Below are 16,121 nucleotides of genomic sequence, written 5' to 3'. Positions count from 1 at the left end.
CATATAGTGTAAGAGGAGATAAGAGAATTGGAAATAAACAGCTCTTTCTAGTCTACTATAGCACTGATGATACGGTATGTCTGATCACTTTTCACATCTCCCAGGCTTTGGCACTCACACCACTTATACCACATTTTATGATACACTAACAATGGAAGACAGACAGTGGAAACTTTCGAAGCAGTAAAACATAACTGAAGGTTAAAGAACGTGGAAATGACCGAGAAAACAACACAAAATTTGGCTGCTGAAAAACAGACAGCTTGAAGACACACTGCTTACAGTATGAAGATACTTTGAGGGGGCATGAGATCCAGGGTGGAGACGTGACAACAACAGCGCTGCCAAGTTACGATGTGGTCCAGTGTGGTGGACATTCAGGTTACACTACTGCTGAGGGCTTTTTGTTCATATAGCACTACCACTGTTTTCAATACTGGCCAAAGATCAGAGTCAGAATCAGAATCAATTTTATTGGCCTGGAATGTGTGCATATACAGTGAATCTGACACTGCACTCAATGTACTTCCATAGAAAAAAAAGGTCAAAAATCTCAACAAAAAATGAAACAAAAAGAAGAAAAGACGAAACAATAAGTTGGTCATTGGAACACATTGCCAAACAGAGCGTTGCATTGGCCTGTTTTGCAACTAGTGAAAATTCCAGGAAGTTACTGGCCGCGATAGAGTTCAACATATAACCACCTGTAAAATGGGAAATTGTTGCTTTTATAATCTACAGAATATTGTGGTAATTAGTGAGGTGGGTGCTTGTCCCACTATTTGTTACTGTTGGACAGAGCAAGGTGTGCTGTTTCCCCATGTTTCTAGTCTTTATGAAAAGCCATTCAGCTTCTATTTGCTGTATCCTTATATTTGATAAACAGATGTTGTTTATTTACTGGGTTTATTTGTATATTTACAGGAGACAGTGCACATTAATCAACTCTGACATTTAACTACGTCAGTGTAACTCTCCATTAGAATGTAAATAAGCAGATTTTGAAAAATGTCAAACTGTTTATTGCAGGACTGTGACAGAACATCAAACTCTAATTTCCTGCATTAAAGTCTAATGCACTACATGTCCATCCACTACAAAGTTCAGTGCCAATCATTTGCTGCATTGGCACTGAACTTTAAGACTCTGCTTAAATCCTGGCCACTGGACTCATCCAAAATGAAAGTAATTCCAAGGATACTGGGATGACTAAGCATATGTGGAAGATTAAAATGGACCAGGTGTGAGGATCACTTTTGAAAATAAAGATTGTTGAAGATAAGATGTTCCAGACAGCAGTAACAGCAAGAATAAAAGCAAGAATAAAAAGGAGATGTAGAAAAAGAACAATTGCTGATAAAAAAGAAAAAAAGGATACAAAATAAAAATGAAATATATATATATATATGTGTGTGTGTGTGTGTGTGTGTGTGTGTGTGTGTGTGTGTGTGTGTGTGTGTGTGTGTGTGTGTGTACATTATATACAAGAAGAGTATAAAAATAATATAGCACATGGAAGACACAGATTATAAAATACAGTGTTTTGTACTACTGCACAGTCAAAATAGCAAACACAGTAGAAAAAGAATATATAAGCACAATAAAAAAATATGTAATATTGCACAAGATATGTGCACAGATGTAATGTATATTTGCAAATGTTAAACATAAACAACACAGTTGGGCAAACAGTAGGTTTGTGATGTGAAACAGTATCAACACAGTGCTGTCAGATGAAGTTGGAGTTGAGCATCCTACGTCATACGCCAATGTTCAGGGACACGTGCCTGATCTTATATCTGATGGTAAAAGATAATACATTACACACAAATTAATAGGCATTTTAGAAGACAAATGAGACAATTCTAGCAAATGGGTAAAGGCTCATTCTATTGCAGGGTTATTATTCAGTGGGATTCAATTTAAGGGAATTCAGCCCAGAGAGTCATTACGCCCATAGTTAGTCCTCTGTGTGCAATTGCACTGCCACGCATGATGAGAAAAATACCTAAATTCAATGAGCTGACCGGAGGGTCAAGCTGGGTCAACAAAGAGAGAAAAATGTTCTCACCATGTGCCATGGATCTCAGCTTTACACCACAGTGGCCTCAACAGTGCGTCCATCAGTGAAAGAGCATCATGTATTGGAGTAAAATGAAAATTCAGCTGATGTTTTTTATCTACTGCATTTGCCTTGCTAACTAGCTGGATAACTAATAGTAAAAGAAGCATCAAATCAACCTTGAGGCAGCCAACATGCAGCTTTTTGCATGCACTAATGACCAGCTGGAGTCAGACATGACCTCAAAGTGAAAGTAGTGATGAAGGAGCCTCGGTTGATTCAAGAACATATCGTTTCATTATCTGTGTGGAGTTGGCATGGTTTTTAATTAAGACACATCTTCACCTGAAGTCTAAGACAAAAATTAGAAACAAAGTCATGGATTTATGAAGGACAAGTTGATTAAAGTCAGATAAACATCCTTCAAGGTAATTAAAAATATGTAAGCGTGGTCAGGCTGAGGGCTAATTGGTATGTAATGATGATTCTTGAGTGTTTACTGCGGCTTGATTTTAAATGAACTAGTTAAAAAAAAGAATATCTAGCTGTAAAGTGGAGGGCAGGAAGAAACTGAGTTTAACCACCTGAGTTCAGTAGAAGTGATGGGTTTATGATGTATAGATAATAGGGTGAGTGTTACCTGTAAAACAGCCAGTCTGAAACTTGTTTTTCCCGCTGTGAAAATGCATGGAAAGATCTGAAGCCCTCATGCAGATGGCACTGATTTGCCTCTGAGCTCCAGCTTCTTTTACTATCTTGGCTTTGAGTTTCTCGGCTTCTATTTTGGTAAAGGAGGAATATGTCTGTTTAAAGAAGCTCAATGACAAGCTTTTCCAAATATACACTAAAAAAGACAGGAAAAACACTCTCGATTAAGATTTCCGCAAAGCTGTAGTCGATCTTCAGTCTGCCAAATATGAACAAGACAGAGGGAATTTAATTGGCTCATTCAGTATTTTTTGACAAAATATAATAAAAGTTGCAATAATCAGTATTTATATATATAAAAGGCGACAAACCCATGGGGAATTATCTCCTATCTTCAGTTTCCTTCAGTTCTGGGGGCATTTTTTTTGTGTCTTTCAGCCAATTATTTAGTTTTTGCCAATTTGTTTTAATCTCACCAGCTCATTAACTGTTTAAAACATAGCTAAACATACTGTGAATATCTAACTTATAGTCACTGGAGAGTCAGAAACATAACTCCAAATCTGGACTCTAGATCAACAAATAGGGAATTTCTCTGGAGACACATTCAGCCATAATATGTTAGTGCCCTCAAGTATCAGAAAATACAACAATTTGGCTTTAAATTTGTACAGTTTAAAGCCAACCAAAAAGAAAAGATAAAAATAAAGGATTCACTATCTAACCACCCAAATTTTATTCCTAAAAGTTTTGAAACAACATTTAGACCTTCATTTTGGAAATAAATTTGGCACGAAATGTATTATAAATGGTTAAATAAAATGTGAAAATCTAAACAATTAAAAATACAGGCTTTGAGGAGGGTGCTGTGGGGGGACCAAGCGGCAACCTGGGGGCCCGAAAATGAAAACAACATGGAAGTGCCAAAAACTGCAGTTCCTCGAATGGCCACTTTAGGCTGGCTCCAAAGGCGATTCAATCCCCATAGACCCCCATATCAGAATGTTCATCTATGTAGCTGATTTGTCCGTTCATGACAACTGAAAGGGGTGAATTTTTATATAATTCAGTCATTTAAAATATGTCAAAGCTTAAAATTATGCAGAATTATTGGCCTCAGCTCCACCCACTCTCCACCTCTTTGTCCATTTTAGGATTAACTGGGACTTTGGTGGAGTCAGGTCCTGCCAAGATGCTGACGGCCGGAGTCTGTGTCACTGAGCCTCACAATGGCTCTCCAGAGACCAACTGGTGATGTCACTGAGTCTGCATCATACGTCATCCAGTCTGCAGGGGGACTTGGACTCATGACCTCAGTATTTCTATCCTGGTGAAGCACTGTCACTGTTCACAGCCTGCATGTGACAGCATCAAAGATAATTGGCTGCGTGTATCTATGCTGTCTCAAGATGGAAACCATGCTCTACTGGAACTAACCTAATCCACACAACTGTTAAATGCAATCATTTATTATCAGAGGACGTGAAATGCATGACAGTGACATTTTGTAATTGTGTAGAGAATATGCAGATTCTTTCCTAAGACTGTTAAATACCTGAAAATCAAGTTGAGCTAAATGACAATTGGCAAAGCTCCCTGCGTGTAATACCTCTGGATCAGACTGAATTAAAAGGTATTTTCCCACAAGTCTCCATGAAGGAATTCTTCACATCACCACTTTCATCTGCTCTTGTGTATACAGTCTGCTCTGCTGTTGAAGCATGAAACTGAAGATATATCCTCAGAATGCGGGAGCTCTTTTCCAGACTGAGGGACAGACGTTGCCAGCTTTGTCTCGCCTTCAAGCCAAGAATGCTAATTGGGCTATTTAAAGGCTGTCCATCCCTGGCAAAAAAGGCAACAGTCCATATTTAAGATGCTTCCTGAATCACTATATCATGTATCTGGGGGAAACATGCTGTATATTTATCACATGGAGACAGAGGGACAACTCTATCAATTCATGGGCAGTGTGGGATGACAGTAGCATCACACATGTTTCATGCAGAATGTTGACTCTCTCTCTCTCTCTCTCTCTCTCTCTCTCTCTCTCTCTCTCTCTCTCTCTCTCTCTCTCTCTCTCGTTGTTTTGTTCCTGGTGATAAGAAGCAGGACTGATATGTGTCATTTTTCTTTGGGGGTGTGTCCATTATTGCAATTTTTGCAACTGATGATATAAGGATGGATGACATATAAGATGTAATAAATCAATGATTTTTGCATGCACAAGCAGCAAAAGCACAGATGCACACCTTCCAACTCACATCACGGCCCCACGCAGTTAAAGACAGGGCGACATGATGTGAGAGGAAACACTCTCACTGCGGGATCCATGGTACAATTAATGAAGTGATGACATTATATATTTATTTACAAGTCATTAGGATTCAGGGCCCGAGGAATCACATCCTGTCTCTGCCAAGTCTCTCTGAGGAGCATTCATTTTGTTTGGTCTTCATAACAAAGAGAAAAATTAAAAACTGGCATAGAAGCCCTCAAGCTTAAGGCACACAAAGCTTCAAGTTTGCACTGTTGAAGGAGAAGCTTTAAGCATGGAGAGGGAATTTTGTGACTGAATGTTTATAGATTTAATTAAATTACAAGACAAGACAAAAAAGCCCAAAGGCAAAGCGCTTTAGTGTTTAACAGAAGCGGCTATGGCTATTGTTTGGAATGAACAATCAGCTGGAATTCCTTTTTGAGGCTGAATTGTGCTTTATATTCTGCATAATATGCTGACTACTAATGGTATCAGTGGGTCTATTAAGTAATGACTGCACTGAAGAACAATCCTCAGTAGTGTGATCTTGGAAAAGAAATAGCAGGCATAAAGGCAGCAGAGAGGGGATGTACAGTATGTATGAATGTGTGCATATGTGTGCTATATTACTTATTTGTTTTGTGAGCTCCTCATCCCTGTTCTTCTCATAACCCAGAGGTGATGAACTGGCATGGAAGACTGCCATCATTACGTTATGTCATCACTTAGTCTCATCAATTAATCTGGTGACATAACATGCCCCCTGACTATACTGAGAGCTCAATCTCAGAGTGCCCTTGCCCATATGTATCTTCTGTGACAAAAGCCAAAGTGTTGCCAAGCCCTGATATTGCCGTTCGGAAGGTTGTGCTAAACGAAGGGGCTTGTCCAAGTACTAACACTTTTCACATCTTACAACAAAACGGCCTGCCCTACTCCCAAACAGGTCTGCACTATATTAAACAGATTGTGAAAAATGACCACAATTGTAATTTCATGAGAAAAGGCATTGAGGCAAGAATACATTACTGATGGTAAGTATAAAATCCCCTCTGCTTCATGCATATTTACTGTTAGAATACAGATGTTTTTACCTATTTTACACCATTGCACATAGACAAAATCTACCTTTGCATGTACAGTTCATGCTTTTCCCCCTTTTCTAAAAGTAAAATGAAATTGAAGTAAAATTCCCCATTCCTCTCAAGCATGGGCCTACTTGTATTCTCAAATATTAGTTTGAACTTTAACCCCTTGTCCAGCTCCCATAGGGCCAGTGGCCAGGTGTTGCAGGGGGTTACTGTGTCAGCATGACGCTGGGGGGAACAGCAGTGAGTTGGAACCAAGGCAGAAATAGGTCAATGGTGAGAGAGGATGGCAAATTGAAAATGACACTGAACCCCCAGTGGAGCAAGAGAGCATGGGGAAACATGGATGCACTGTCCAATTTATGGAGTTTCTTGAATAGCCAATCCAAAAATGTGGAAAAGCGACATATCTGTTCATGCTGTGTATAGACGAAAAGTTGTCTTTTTATTTACTTGGGAGTCAAAACATAACAATAGGTGTTGTCCAGAATATAAATTAGAGTCAGGAGTTTATACTTCACAGCCACAGGAGCCTCCAACTGTGGCTGAACTGAGGTAAGCAAGGTAGGAAGGCAGCATCAAAGGTAACGTCCAGCTTCGTTGGTCCAGCTTGAGACCTCAGAAAGCGATGTGACATATCCCCAGCAGAGCCAGAGCACAAGCGAGCTCTGAACACAACACTGATATATCATCTCTTTGATATACAGCTAACAGTGACTTATTTATACATCCAGCATGAGGGGGCCACATTATCATTCAGTTGGAGTTGTGTTTCTCTCCAACTGCCAAATTTGAGATTTAATTAGCTCTGTTTTGGTCTCTACCCTCTCTATCCTGAGGGAAATATCTGGCTCTTTAGCTGCTAAATACTAAACGCTTAAAGGTCAAGTGTGTAGGATTTAGTGGCATCTAACTGTGAGGTTGCGAATTGCAACCAACTGAACACCCCTTGGCTCCCCTCCCCTGCTCTCCAGAGTGAGTGTTAGGTTCAGAAGTACTGTTGAAACATGCAACATGGTGGACTATATGGAAGAGGACCCACTCCCTCTGTACATAAAAAGAGCTGATTTTTAGTCACAAAAACACGCTGATTCTTATTTATGGGTGATTATACGTGAAGGACAACATAACTATGACTATTATAGAACATTTCTACCAACAGATCCCACTAAATCCAACACAATGGACCATGTCTGTCTGGGCCAGTAGTGCACAGTAAGTATTTAGAGCTTTTTCGCTGAAAACAGCTGCCTGCAACCTCCGAAAGCTAGTCCATGAGAGCAGTGAGAGTGAACCACAACAGAAAGTTGCAGATGGACAGTTGAATCTCACTATAAAGCTTCTTAAGACTGGGGGGGGGGGGGGGGGGTCAGGTTCTGCTAGTAATTCTCTGTAGGTTCAACACTATGGGCTTTATTTTCGATTCCGCCGCAGGGTGGTATTTTCGTGCAGCACAGGCAAGCGCACAGCGCACTTGGTATTTTGGTAAACCGAGGCGTACAGAGGTGCGCCAGGATGGGCGTTGCGGCGCAGTAGGGGGAGGTGTCGGCATAATCAGTTGGCGGATTTGGATTTTCGTTCCATTTTGGTCCACGCCGGCGGTGTAAAAGTGCGCTGAAAGCTCGCCACCCCAGACCTGGTCAACTCTGTGCGCCCGCTGGGCAAGTGGATTTTCGTAAACCGGGGGAGTCGTGCGCTCACGTCACCAACATCTCACAGGTTTCCACAGTGTCTGGCATTTCATTGCGATCAATAATTAGTAACAGCCGCGATTCAATGCAACTATCTGAGTCAGCACATACAGTCAGACCTAAATTTATATATTTTGATCAGTATCTCATCTGACCACATCGAAAACGCGTTCGGCACGCGTAATGGTCACTCACCCTGACCGAATGTGCACAGGTGACACAGGGATGTAAACTAATCAATTAACGTCGCTGTGCCAACCAGAAACAGCCGTGGCATCCTACAGAGCATATATACTGCATCTATCTCAGAGCACTCAAGAGACAGAGAGAGACAGACACATGAAAAAACGTAAGTGATAATCGTTGTCCGCTATTACCCACGTCATTTCATTCCAAATACAAATGTTATCATTGTAATGCTTAAGGTTATCTACAAAGATGGAGTACATCATTGCTTGGAGGAGGAGGAGGAGGAGGCCGAGGATTTACCATCTAAGGACCTCATATTTAGACATGAGTGACGTCAGTCTCCTCCTGAGAGAAGTTTGGGCGTCGGACACTTTCCTGCGCAGGCTCAGTCATCCTCAAAACTTGCCATGTGCCTCGCCAGTGGCGTTTTTAAAGGTGAGGTGAGGAGCTGGTGTGATTGGTGAAGATTTGACTTGGCTGTGTCAAACCCACTCCACGCCTTCTCCCCTCCCTCTTTCCGAGTTGCGTTGCTGGGTGGGACTGAGCTGAGAAGGGGGAGTAGATGTGCCGGCAGCGCAGTGCACGAAATTACCAAAGTCTGCGCCGCCACGCCCCATTGGCGAAGCGGACCTGACTTTGCGCTGCACCTGTAACCTGCCGGCGGCGGAATCGAAAATAGAGCCCTATGACTGATCCAACTTATCTAAACAACATTATTATATTTCCACATACCCCCAGGTAACTCAGGAGTACCCCCTGCTCTATAAGTACCCTGATTATGAATCATCGTCAAAAAGCAGAAGGCAAAGAGCATCAATTTAACTTCCCAGAGCTAATCCATCATCCATTCTCTATACCCTCTTATCCAGTGCAAAGTCACTGGGGGTTTGGGCTTAACCCAGCATTCATTGTGCAAGAGGTGTGACACACCCTGGATGGGTTGCCAACCTATGACAGTACTGTATCTCTTTAAGTCTTCCTCTTTCTCAATCACCATCTCACTCGACTTTTTTCTCATCTCTTCTTTCTTTTGCAGCTCATTTGCACAGCTCTCTCTCGCTCAAACTGAGCACATTTAGAAAATAATATGAACCTGTAGATCGAGACAGTTATGCAGTAAGCAGTTAAGCTGATGCCTAGAAGAGAAAACAGAAACGACATAAGCACAACACAGAGTTAATGACTAGTAGCACCACAAAGGCTTTCTTTAAAAACACATTATGTTACATTGATGTTGTTCCGGAAATGAAGTCATTGTCAAGTTTATACGATGAAAAGAAACCTCATTTCACATCCATCATATTTAGAGTTACAACATTAGATGATACAACACAATTTAGTAGTCATTGTACAACGCGATCATTTCAAGCTAAACTTTTATCTGTTTTTAGTATCAAATGAGCTAAGGAACTTTCTCAGCACTTCGGATGTAGATGAGCATCATAAAGTGTTGATGTGTTCTTGTCTAAGCTCTGCTAAACCCTGTTCTCTAAAAGACGGAACTTAAGGTATGGATATTTATGTTGGCATGTAGTCATGCATGGTAATTATCTGCTTGTCTAAGCCTCTATAGAACAAAGCATCCCTAGTGGATATAACTGGAGAGGTAGAGTGCAACACAAAAAAATGCTAAGAAGTGGGCAGAATATTGCAGCAAACTAGCACAGAGAATTTCACTGAAACCCTTTGCTGATCAAGAAGTTGAGAATAACTACTGTAAGTTCCTGTTTCTGATTCTTTCAAATTGAGTTCTTTTAATTATATCCCCAACAAGACACGAGAGTCTCCTCGATATTTTAATGACACTGTAAGTTAATGTTGTGTGCATCAGTTTCAATTATGTTTTATCTTTGTTTCACTTTTATGGTTTCAGTGCAAATGAAGGTGTCACAATGCTTCAAGCAAACTACATCTAGAGGAAAATGCATTTCTAGCTGTTCTGAATGGACACACTGAATGGCACAGCAAAACGCTGCATTCATAGCATCCTTCTGGGTGCATCACACGGCCTACCAGATCTCTCCAAGAGCTTTCTTTGAAGTCTTTGTAAAGCCATGTAGAAACTCATAATGTAATAAGTCTGGATAATATAATAAGTGCACACAATGTAGTTTAAAGAAGTTCACTGGCATAAAAACTGATAATGTAATAATCCATATAAGGTATATATCTAATGTAACAAAAAGGGTGAGTGCATAACGTAATAACTTTTTGTGCAGAATTTAACAAGTTATTACATTTTATGAAAATTGTTACATTATGAGCGTCAACTCACTCCACATTCATTAAGTGGCCATCACCTCATGTTTGTAAATGAACTGCATTCGATTTTACAGGTGTATAGAATAAAGTGGGTATTGAGTGCGTATTGTACAGCACAATTTCCATCCTAACCATCATCTTATGGTCTGTATGAGCCACATCCAATTATGCCGCAGGTATTCACATGAATTTGGTTGAAATTAAAATGCAAACTGCATAAAGTCATAAAGTCAGTTTTTTTTCCCCTTTTCCTGTGCATTTTAAGTGTTTTACATACCGACATAAGATACACCTTTCCACAATCCACTTCAGAAAAAGGCCAAAGCAAAAAACAGAAACAAGATATTGGCAATCTTTATTGAGCCCTATGAATGTATAGATGCAAATGTGTGTATAATGTGTGCAAAAAGGTAATGAATAGTTTGTCAGAGATTTTAATCTATGCATAAAGTTCAATAACTATGACATTATGGGAAGAAAGGTATTGCATTATCCCTCAGCATTTTGATTCCAATTCCAGTAATTATTCCATTCCAGTACATTATGATTATCTGCTTTATTATATCTTCTAATTACATGTACACACCAATTGCATTATCCACAGTAATTACATAAAGACTTTCTACAAGCCATAAAAAATAAAAACAACACGCTTTGAAACAGTCTATTCAATTTAATTCAATCCAGTTTTATTTATATAGCACCAAATCACAACAAAAGTTGTCTCAGGACACTTTCCATATAGAGCTGGTACAGGCCAAGCTCTTTTATCTACCCAACAATTCCCTCATGAGCAAGCACTTGGCGACAGCGACAAGGAAAAACTGCCTTTTAACAGGCAGAAACCTCAGGCAGAATCTGAACCTTTCAGTCTAGCCTGAAAAGCATTCATGGTGTTATACCTGGATACATTCAAGAAAAGTTCCAGAGATAAAGAATGAAAAGACAACATGAAATAAGTTCTCTCACATCTCTGTTTGCTTGATCAATTGTGACTGTTGGTTTGTCCGTTTAGGAGAGTTACACAAATGGTCAGACGAATCCCTTAATTCCACCATCATGCAGAGACAATCTGATGCGCACTTCGTAGCAAGCTGAGGCCTTGAGCCTGTGAAGAGGGTACAAGTCTGAGGTGTAAATCAGAAACCACAGCACATTTTAAATGCTTCTTTGTTGCAAACAAGATCAAAACAAAATACTCCCAAAACAGCCTGAAAGTGAACTGATTTGCAGATGTAAACCTGACCATGTTTTATCAGGCTTCTACAAAGTGTAATCATGAGCTTGTAATACATACAACAGAATTTTATGACTGGATGTTTCCTACTGAAATTCACCTTTAGACCTTTGACTTTTTATCAAAGAACCACATATTTTCTCACACAGTTGCTCATCTTTTGTACTGATTATTCAAGCAGGACATCTTGATGTCTATGCAGAAAATAAAAAGGCTTTTTACTTAGAGTCATGGATGACTGAAATAATATAATGTACAGTTTGTGTGGGAAATGTAATTTAATACCATGTCAAATAACCCAGCTACATCAAAATTGATGGTCTTTAATTAAAACTGTTGCATCGCATTCGTATAAAAGTTGAAAGATAAAGGTAGAGACCTTGAGCAAATTACCGAGCAAGACAGAGAGAGAGACATCATGAGGGAGATGGGGGAGGGTGCGAGTTTGATTAGACAAGCTCAGAGAGAGGTTTCGTTCGGCGTGAGGGCCGTTAATTACTGCTATGGTTCAAAACAATCTCTCTCTCCTGCTGAGTTCCTCCCTTCCCGTACGCCATCAGCCACATGCTCTGTCGCATGGCAAGCCCTTCATCAGGCTCGGGGGCCCACATTACACATCACATCCTCATCACCCCAGATTGGTGAGCATCACCCTCTCACCCTGTAATTAGCTCTCATAGTCCACCAGTCACAATCACTGCTGTAGGAAGTGCAAAGTTCCTGATTGAAATCCTTAACACTCTAATGTACCTGTGAATGGTGCTGTTTGTAGGATACATTCAACAATGCCATCAGGCACTAACTACTCCTTGTAGGATTGCTGTATATAAAGCTAAAACACATTTGTCACAATTGTTAAAGAAGTACATGTTTATAGAATCTCTCAAGTGCAACAGTATTTCTCAAGTGGAATACAACATGACATTAGAAGTTTTCTCATAAGAATATTGGCAATGGTACTTTTCATGGCAGTAGAATATATATGGCATTACCTGAGATCTGTACAACAAAAGGCAGCAGGCGATTACAGCCAACCTGTCTCATCCCTCCCATCATGGGCTCAATCATCTTCCATCATGACAAAAGCTCAGGTCAAACATGACAAAGAACCACTTACTGCAAATCCACTTTCTTTCCGCTGTGTCATAGATTGTGTATCAACCCACAAGTCATGCTCAAGGATATAGGATTCTTCACTGTTTCCATTATAAGTGCTGTTCAGTATTAGTATTTAAGGGTTGACACAGATGTATAAATGTGGTACTGCAAGCATTAGTCAATGAGTAAAATTTAAAGTTTGAGAGTTAAATTTTACTCATAGACAGTGGAAGTTTTGGTGGAGCTGTAAGGTTGTTCTGGGCATCTTGGGCTCTGGAAATAAAGATCCTCATCATTTTCTGCCAATGTTAGGTGACAACATTGGAGCATTTCTGGTGCTGTGATGTGCATGAAACACTTGCTTCAATCATCAATATAAAAGATAAACTGCATTGGAAAATATGTAGTTCTTCAATAAAATGTAAAAGACATAATTTAAGAAAGGAAGTTAACTGAAACTGCAAAGCAGCATCTATGAAGGAAACACTTAATCGTCCAGCTTGACATGCTGTTGTGTTCCCTCCCAGCAGAGCCAGAGTCCAGACCTCTGAAATTGGCAATTCAGTCCAATTGTCACGCTACCACTAATGGCTACTGGAAGTTAAGATTAGGCTTTGTAGCAACCTGACAAAACATTTAGCATGTGTAGTTTAACATTTTGAACCACACATTTTGGCTTATTCACTTTCTTGCTGAGTGCAATGAGAAGATTGACACCACTTTCATGTCTGTGTGCTAAGTATGAAGCTGCTATCAGCATTAAGACTGGGAACAGGGAAACAGCTAGCCTGTGCAAAGGTAACAAAATCCACCAACCAGCACCTCTAAAACTGCACAGTTAACATGCTTTTCTAGGTGCACTGTGGATCGTGATTTAAGTGATTACTGCACAGTGTTTTGTTTTGCAAGGAGGCTCATGGGTATTGTAGTTTGCCAAACCAAACTTGTGGAAAATCAAGATTTCTCAGGAAAAAGTTGGAATTATTAAACCTGATCCATACTGCATGACATAATCATATACCATTGTTAAATCCCCCAAAAGAATCCTATGCTTCTATTTTGAGGAACATTAAGAATAGCGTTAAAAAAATAAACTTCCAGAAGCAGCGCCTCCTCCCACTTCGCAGCTCGACTGACCAATCTGATATTCTATGTGTGCCCCAAATGCAACATTCACCCTGCAAGTTTTAGATATATCCTCAACATATCTGTGCATCTTTGGAAGTCTATATCCATGCTCCTAGTAATTCTCCATGCTATCTTGTTTGAGCTTAGTTCAGTGCATGATCCAGTTTTAATCAGTTTCCTATCACAACCTATGCAACTTTTCTATAGTGCTTGCTTCAAGGGTACAGCAGTTGAATTTTTGTGATCTTGTGCTATTTTTTACAGAATCAATCTGCTATGAAAACTTCCTAGTATATGAGAATCATCAAATAAAGTAATACTGATATTTTGTTCCAGGGGAAAAGATAAATGGCAGCAGAGCTCTCACAGTGGGTTCATATCTGTGCCAGGGAGGCATGGCAGCCATCCTCTTAGAGCCTGACCGTTTTAATGCAGTACTCTAATTGATCAGCATTCATTCCTCATCCATGCTGGATTTACGGGGAGACAGCCCACGGCTGCCATAGGGCTGCCAGACCAAAAGAGGAATGGCCGGAGGAGCTCTGCCATCCACCATCCACAGTGGGAGGTTCCAGACACCATCACCACACATGCTGTTTACTAATCAAGATTTACGCCATTTGTTTGTATATATCAATAAATCACTTCTGAGTGCATGTGAATGACCATGAATCTAAAACAGGAGTAGAGCTCTAATTGCCTCCCACAGGGCTGAAGCAAATATATACCATGGTTTTACCTCCCAGAGTTTAATATTTGACTACTGGGAACAAATGCTTTGTTTTTAATTGCTATATAACCGTGGCTTCTGGGGAGATTTTCATTTTTACTCAGTCCTGATAGCGAGAAGTGATCGTCCCGGGTGCCAGAGGCAAGGCTGTGGATTCATCAACCACGTATTACACTCCATGTTTGATGTCAATGTTTTGAAAAACCTAATTTCTTCCAAGTCCCTGTTGAGAGAAAAGAGATGTTTTCTACCTCAGGGATGAAATGATCCAACAACTAAAGACACATTTTCAAATTTAAAATGTCGTCTTGATGAGGGCAAAATGTCACAGTCTGTGTAGATTAGTCAGCGCCTTTCTAGGATGGATGGAAGGGAACATTATATGTTTCTAAAGGAGAAAGAGATACACTATCCTCTCAAGGTCACAGAATGAGACCAAGATATCTGTAATAGACAGAAGGACCCTTGGAGGAGAGGAGGAGGCGCAGGAGCTGAGGAGATGGTTTAAGTTCCTGTCCTTGGGGAAATCTCCATCCATCTGGGGAGTCGGTGAGAGCGCAGCCAATTCACATGCTCTAACAGGCCCTTAATTTGGGAAAACATATGCCACCGCTTAGGCCTTTTGGAATCTTTTCACATGGCAGAAATTGGCTGTTACGGTGGACATTAGCTAGTAGACTAGATGAGGCATAAATAATGTTATGTGATGTACATTTAACAGTCCCTCCTGAACGTGCTTTCTCTTTTTAATCTCATTTCATGTATTTACACTCTATGATTGCCTGTGACACTAAGAACTATTGGAATTTGCACATTACAATATGAAAATTTTTAAGACCACCGTCTGAGCACATATAATCCATGACACAAAATGCCCCTTGTTTTTATGTATGGGGACAGAGCAAATTAAATTCAGATGGCATTACTGAGCCAAATCCTTATCTGTCCCTGTGGATAAAACCTGGAGTCACAACCACAGGATCAGTGGGGATGGAAGTACTCAGATCTCTTCTGAATGTACAAGTAGAGATACTACAATATAGAAACAGATTATTTCAAAAACAGTTTTAGGCTATTTTGTTTAGACAAATGTCTTGTACGACAGCATGTGTTTAGCATTTCATATTTGCTAGTTTTTTTTGTGTGTGTGTGTTTGAAAACAGATTTTGGAGCAACACATGCTTATTTTTCTCAAAGTATTATATAAAAATAAGGTATAAATAATAATGCAAAACAGTTATCTCTAACAATACCAAGCTTCAATAAGCAGCATGTAATGTTATAGCTGATCCTGGTGGAACTAATTTGATTTCACTTATTTACAGTTGAGCAGTGCAATCCAACGCATCACATTTTATAAGGATATGTTTTGATATAAAATCTTAATCAGCAATGAAACTAGTCACTGCAGCTGTCAGATAAATGTTGTTAGAGTACAAAGTAAAATATTCTGGTATGAAACGCAGTGGAGTATAAAGCAGCATATACAGCACAAGCGCCTTACAGTAAAACTATACTGAAAGGAGACACTAAAGGAACGTGTCCAGCTTTGTGCTGTTGGTTTGGGATGTCAGGACTCCCTTCAGGGGTGCAAAAAACTTGGCTGCTATGCCTCGACAAAGGTCCTTCATCTTTGAATAAACAAATTTCCCAGGGGTCCCAGTACAGTCACCATCCTTCCAGTTTTGCTTTCTCTGCCACATATTGGTCTGAATAGTGAGAACATCT

General features: G+C 40.0%; 1 protein-coding gene across 1 annotated transcript in view; it reads right to left on the bottom strand.

The window, feature by feature from the left end:
* sorcs3a (sortilin related VPS10 domain containing receptor 3a) overlaps positions 1-16,121 on the bottom strand; it is a 215,085-nt gene that overhangs the window by 180,141 nt on the left and 18,823 nt on the right. The window lies entirely within an intron of this gene.

Source organism: Chaetodon trifascialis, chromosome 2, assembly GCF_039877785.1.
Source record: "Chaetodon trifascialis isolate fChaTrf1 chromosome 2, fChaTrf1.hap1, whole genome shotgun sequence".
NCBI classification, from domain to species: domain Eukaryota; kingdom Metazoa; phylum Chordata; class Actinopteri; order Chaetodontiformes; family Chaetodontidae; genus Chaetodon; species Chaetodon trifascialis.
The sequence above is the reverse complement of the archived record's forward strand: the minus strand, read 5'-3'. Positions and strand labels throughout refer to the sequence as shown.